We start from the raw sequence: 6,000 nt of genomic DNA, 5'->3' as shown, positions 1-6,000 counted from the left end.
ATGTCTCTTTCTCTCTCTCTCTCTCAAACAAATAAAATCTTTTAAACAATGTAATAATAATAATAGTTTGTTGAATGAATGAGTGAAACAAGTAGAAAAAAATAAAGCCAGAGGTTTCTTTTAATAGTTGAATACAGAAAACTTCCTTTATAAACACATAATCAATGGATATTTTAAATGAGAACTATATAAATTCATGATACATATATATGTATAAAACAATTGCATTATGATCCTGACAAGAAATACACAATGCAATAGACAAAGGAACAATTATAAACCTACATGCATTCTCAAAGTCTCTCCTCATTAGTGAAGGAGAGATGTATGAAGTTTTATTGCCTGTATATTTATTTTATACACTGCCTATACTTTTGGAGGGGAGAGAGGGGAGGCAGAAAGCAAGTAACCAACTCAAGGGGAAAAGTTCATTCCGTAATGATTCTGAAAGGGTGTTTAAGATGAAATGTAAAACTGTTATGACTCTCATTTTTATAACTTGCACATGAGCAAGTATGTGTGCACAAAATCCAGTCCAATGTCCTTCCTTTTACTAAGTAGTTCCCTTTCTATAGGAAGAGTCAGCTTCAGTGTGGTGCTCTTGCATAACATCTTCCTGCCCGACCATACAAACCCCGGTCTCTGTGACCCAATAGCCACAGCAAGGCTTGTGTCAGAGGGCCTGTCACTCTGGCCAATAATTGTCTGGCCCTGCCTGTGTCCACACTAGCCTGAGACTTCCTTGATGACAGGAACCATGTCTATGTTATCCACACCTAGCACACAGTAGGTGCCCTACCGGCGTTTGGATGGACAGCATGTCCTCTATATTATGAAGCATATTGTTATTTCAAAGCTTCAAGATATTTCATTCAATTAAGTGTTTATTTTTTTTAAAGATTTTATTTATTTATTAATGAGAGACACAGAGAGGCAGAGACAGAGGCAGAGGGAGAAGTAGGCTCCCTGCAAGGAGCCTGATGTGGGACTTGATCCCAGATCCTGGGATCACGCCCTGAGCTGAAGGCAGACGCTCAACTGCTGAGCCACTCAGGCATCCCTTCAGTAAGTGTTTATTGAACACCTATGTGCCAAACACTATTCTGCACACTTCGGATACACCAATAAATAAAAAGGGCAAAGTTTCCTACCCTGATGGAAGTCACATCCTAGCAAAGGGGAAGAGAAAAAATAGACATAATAAATTAATTACATATTTGTTGAGGATGATTAAGTGCTATGGAAAAAGAGAAAAAAAGTAGGGCAGGATATGGACCTCAAGAGTTCAGAGCGGTGGAGGGGTACAGGTTTTAAAAAGGAGGTTCAGCATAGACCTTGTTGGGAAGGAGGCATTTGAGCAGAGTCTTGCCATGCTGAGGGAGTTGCCAAGCTGATGTCAGGAGAAAATGATCAGATGGAAGAAAGAGCTGGTGCAAACATTCTGGGTGGGAGTGTCCCTGGTGGGGGCCCGCAAGGTGGAGGAAAGTGAACACACAGAAGAGCAGGAGGAGAGGAGGCCAGAAAGGTAACAGGATCACATTTTGTAGAGCTGTAGGTGTCATTGTAAGGACAATAGTTTTCATTCTGAGTGAACTGGGGAGTCATTGTAGGGCTCCAGTGAGATTAAAGATAGATATTAGCAATATAAATTACATACTGAAATGTATTTAGGATTATAAATGGAGTGGTTGGTAACATGACCCACGTAATGTTTCTTTTTTTGTCAGGTTTCCTGAAGAAAAAAATTCCACGAACTGTAACTGATACTTTTGTTAAAATAATTCCTTTTTCCCGGGATCATGGATGAGTACATCTTTGTCTATGCTGTTTTTTGTTTTGAGCCCACCCGACCTATTTCTCCTTTTTTTAAACTGCATCCTGAGTTCTCATTTGAATGGTCATATTGGCTACTTGAGAAATAAACTGGCTGCCATAACACTTCCCATTAATTTAAAATGTGTGTGTGTGTGTGTTTTTACCACATTGAGGGGTCCTAAGTCCATATGCTGCTTGCTGTTTACTCTGCTGAGTTCAGTAGGCTCTGAAATGAACAAGATCTTGTCAACACTGATTAGAAATTCATACTCAATATATGAATGGATCATCACAAAGCGACAGAACAAAGGCCATGAAGCAGAGGTCTGTGACTGGCACCATGGAGGTGTGATGGGGCAAGGCTAATTCTGTGCAAGTTAGGAAAATGACCTCTTGTGCACTGCCTGTCATCCTCTTTAGATCACTTTTACTTCAATGATTGCCATGGCAACCAGCTTCACACAGGTGTACCCTGACAGCACCACACATCTACTTTCTGCACCAGAAAGTACACTCAGGCACAATGCAGGAAAGCAAGGGTGGTTAACACTGGTGTGTGTGTGTGGTAGGGGGAATTGACCAATGGGGAGCAAATCCAATAGGATGGAGCCTCTTTATTTACAGAATAGAGCAAAGCAGTAACTTACTCTTGAATTGACTTTCCCTCCTTTACTGTTATGCTCTTTCCTGTCCTTCATAATCCTTGGGACTACTTCCCAAACAAATGAGTGTCTGAAGCCCGGGTCCCAGACCCTTCTTTCCTGGGAAAGCTAAGAGAAGACAGTGATATTAGACTTGGTTTTTGAAAGCTGAGCAACAGCTTTCCAAGTGTAGAGAGAGGGTAAGTGCATTCCAGGCAAAAAAGATTAAAAAAATTTTTTTTAAAAAGGCAGGAGCAAAGACAATGAGGCATGGACAGTACAAGGCAGGGCTAGGGATTTGCAGCAACCTGCTGTGGTTGCAGCATAGGGTATCTGGAGGATAGGAAGAGGAGAAAACTAGTGAGAAGGTTTGTTCATTGAGAAATACCTATCAGAAATACACTAAGCTGAAAATATTGAAAAAAATGTTCCCCCAAAGTTTTCTTTGTTATTTGTTTCTCATCATAAATATTCACATTGTTCTAGGGGCGCCCAGATAGGTTAGCCTGTAGGGCGTACGACTCTTGGCCTCAGGGTCATAAGCTGAAACCCTACATTGAGCACGGAGCCTACTTAAAAAACAATATAAAATGCTATTAAAAAATAAGCGTTCACATTGTTTTTCATTTCTGGGAGTCAATGACCCATGGACTGAGTAATAACTGTAAGCCATGCACTCAAGAGAAAATTGAATATTTGGGTGAAAGGCCCAATTCTGGAAAATAAAACCTCTCCTAGTGTGCATATTACCAGCAGGTATGTAAAACAAATTTTATTCCGACCAGAAGAGAAGTCCTGAAATCCTGAAAATTTTCAAAGAAGCAAAATAAATAGAAATGAATTTTATAATATCCATTACTGTTGCTTAAAGTTGTGTGAAATACCAGTGCACTTTCATTGTTTTATTATTATGAACAAAACAATTTATAAGTGCTTTTGTGTAATCATTCCTACTTATTTACCTTGAATTACCCATTAAGGGCTTAAGTTCTTCAACTATAAAAACTCTTCCAGGGAGGGACAGTACATTTCAGTTTGAAAGGAAATTTTGGATCTCTTTGTTTTAGCACTGTCTCTGTTCTGCCTTATGCAATAATTATCATATTTCATTGAATCTAAACTTTATTGTCATGGATGGTAAGTTATTCTGTTATTTTATGTGCCATTAAGAAAGAAAAAGCTCTGCCAATTACATTCTGACATGTTGTTGATTGTAAGATGCATCCTGTTTTCAGAGATTTGAGAAAATACATTACTTGAAATTGATGCCTGCAATTTCATCTCACCCACATTGTGAGCTTCAAGGGGCTGGAAGTGGGATAGGGGGTGCGGTGTGGGGATATGGATTTGACTTGTTCAACTTTCACTCTTTCTAATACTTGATAGAATTCCTGGTACATGTATGTGCTCAGTAAATGTTTGTTGAATTATACTAAATGGATTTCTATGTATCTTCACCCGCTCTGACATAGGGTATTTCATGGGATAAGAGTTTCATCATCCATCACAGAACCCTGCGAAGTATCATGAAATAGACCCAGTTACAATTCAACATTGATGAAAATATCATATTACCGTCTTTTCTTCATACTGACTTGAGAACTTATCACGTGCGATTTTCCACAATGTGTTTCATATATGTTTGTTTCCATGCCATGGATTATATTCTTTCACATTCATAAGAAAACCAAAGACCTCTTTAAAATAATGGTTTAGTGAAATGTGGTAGTAAAAACAATCCTGACAGTACAGATATTGTGTTAATTATTTACATGTGAGGGTGTGTTTGAAAGGCGACATGCTGTCCCTAACTCTTCTAACCCTTTGAAAGGATTTACTTTGATAGAAAAAATTGGACATCAAGGAATTACTCATATACATTTTCTGTGGCTTTCATTTAAGACAGGAAGGGGTTTTTCAAGGTTTTCCACGCTTTTATTTGATTTAATTTCATGCTCACTAGAGCCCATTTCCATCACAGTCACCGACACCTTGAACTTGCTGTGATTTTCCCTCTGTTAAGCAGCCCAGATGATACTCAGTAAGATTCTTGGACTCTAAGCCCCATGTCTTGGAAACAGACCTCACTGAATTAGTGAAGATTCCAGAGCATTCTTCTTACTGAGCTGGTTAAGCCTTTGAAAATATACTATGGCCACTAGGATTTGCAACTTTAGTGGACCTGCCATAAAAGATTCCAGAGGCCTTGGATGGCTCTGGTGCCTGGAGTGCGGTGGTTACGCCTCATTAGCCCCAGAGCAGGGGCTGCCCCCCGCCCCCCCATGCACCCTGTGGTCTGTGTCATCCCATTCTGACTTGGGGCCTTGGAAAGCCAGCAGAGTCCCTGAGGCTCTTCCCAGGAGACTACAGACAGGCACACCCACCCTATCCTCCCCTCTACAGGGATTTTGTCTTTATTTCTCCTTTGCTCACTTAGGAGTGTAGGCAGATTCTCTGAATGGCAAAGGTGATGCTTACTGGAGTAGATGGTGAATAGTGGAGTGGAAAGTGAACAGGAGGGAATTGCAGATTTGCATTTACTAGCAGGGTGCATTTGGAGGGTACGTGTCACTGAGTCCCACTTTCACTGTCTGTAATGGTGGGTCAGGATCCCTACCTCAGAGGGCTGCTGGGAAGATGAAATGATCTGAAACAAAATGAAATAAAGATAAAGGAAGTGGACGGGCCTCACCAGGGACTGGCGAGTGGTAGGTGCTTAACAGATCCTGCAGCCTCGGGCTACAGCCAGTCTAGGTTACCACTGCACTCCCTACACACCAGGGCTGGTTTTGCCCCTCACATCTGCTGTAAGTCTGTGTTCAAAACAGCTCCTCCTTCAAACGGGCACTAGCCTGCCTGGGAGCTGTGGCTAAGACCACCAGGGACCAGCCTTTGCCACCTGCCCTGGAGGAGGGCTCTGTGATTTCTGGTCATCCTGGCTCTGTGCTGTCAGTTACAGCCTGAGATGAATGTCATGGTTTTGTTGCTTACTTGACATCATGTGGCCCTACCCACATCCTCCCCACTAGATGAGTAAGGCAGGCAAACTTTAAAGCTGCAGAACAATTTTTTTTTTTAAATCTGGGGTTTAATAATTCTCTTTCAGGTTGTGCAAGCAGGAAGGTTTAAAAGCACACAAAAAGGATTTAAGGGAAAAGACACACTCGTTTCTGTTCCCGGCAAACATAAGCAGCTAGTGGGTCTGGTTTTCTTAAACGATCTTTATTTACAGAAAGATCCATTACCCGGGGAGAGAGTATCTGTGTCCCGAATCTGCCAGCGGGAAAGTGACTCAGAGCAGCTCTGAGGTTCAGAGAGCTGAGAGCACTGAGCGTGCTCTGAGGCATGCTAGCCTCCAGCAAGAGGCAGGATTTTGACGTGCCTGTTCCCTATCGCTGGGCTGGGCACCACCCCAGGATTCCAAGTGAGGATATCCCTAGTTTATTTGTTTCCTTCCCTTTAGGCAGAATGTCCCAGTCAAGGAGTAAGTTCTCTACTTATACCCTGTCTTCTCCCTTTCTCTATTTTCCCTGCAGCTCACTCC

Source organism: Vulpes lagopus, chromosome 10, assembly GCF_018345385.1.
Source record: "Vulpes lagopus strain Blue_001 chromosome 10, ASM1834538v1, whole genome shotgun sequence".
Lineage (NCBI taxonomy): Eukaryota > Metazoa > Chordata > Mammalia > Carnivora > Canidae > Vulpes > Vulpes lagopus.
Note: the sequence above shows the minus strand (reverse complement) of the source record.